This window comes from Meleagris gallopavo, chromosome 13 (assembly GCF_000146605.3).
Source record: "Meleagris gallopavo isolate NT-WF06-2002-E0010 breed Aviagen turkey brand Nicholas breeding stock chromosome 13, Turkey_5.1, whole genome shotgun sequence".
Classification (NCBI taxonomy): domain Eukaryota; kingdom Metazoa; phylum Chordata; class Aves; order Galliformes; family Phasianidae; genus Meleagris; species Meleagris gallopavo.
In genome coordinates this window covers 5571089-5571840 of record NC_015023.2, presented here as the reverse complement: position 1 = coordinate 5571840, position 752 = coordinate 5571089, and the positions used below count along the sequence as shown (strand labels likewise).

At 47.5% G+C, this 752-nt stretch overlaps 1 protein-coding gene across 1 annotated transcript in view; it reads left to right on the top strand.

Annotated features, from left to right (window-relative positions):
- Window positions 1-752, top strand: part of LOC104912945 (lon protease homolog 2, peroxisomal-like) — an 11434-nt gene that overhangs the window by 4979 nt on the left and 5703 nt on the right. The window lies entirely within an intron of this gene.

Below are 752 nucleotides of genomic sequence, written 5' to 3'. Positions count from 1 at the left end.
ACAGAGCTGCCAGAATTGAGGTGGCCCAAATAGATCTGGACTGGCAGAACAAGGGTGAATTATTTCTAGCCCGATGGGCCCATGAGACCTCAGGCCATCAAGGGAGAGATGCGACATATAAGTGGGCTAGAGACCGAGGGGTGGATTTAACTATGGATGCTATTGTGCAAATCATTCACGACTGTGACACGTGTGCCACAATTAAACAAGCCAAGAGAATGAAACCTCTCTGGGAGGAAGGGCGATGGCAAAAGTACAAATATGGGGAGGCATGGCAGGTTGATTATATCACCTTGCCACGATCTCGTAATGGTAAGCGTTATGTGCTCACCATGGTGGAGGCAACAACTGGGTGGCTTGAAACCTATGCAGTACCCCACGCTACCGCCCGAAATACCATACTAGGTCTTGAGACACAAGTCCTGTGGCGACATGGTACCCCAGAAAGAATTGAGTCAGATAATGGGACTCATTTTAAAAATTCTCTTGTAGGTACCTGGGCTAAAGGTCATGGTATTGAGTGGATTTACCATATTCCCTACATGCACCGGCCTCAGGTAAGATTGAACGATACAATGGGTTGTTAAAAACTATGCTGAAAGCAATGGGAGGCGGTACATTTAAGCACTGGGAGAAGCATTTGGCAGAAGCCACCTGGTTAGTCAATACCAGAGGATCTATCAATCGTGGTGGTCCAACCCAGTCCAGCTCCCTACATACCGTAGAGGGAGATAAAGTCCCTGTTGTACATA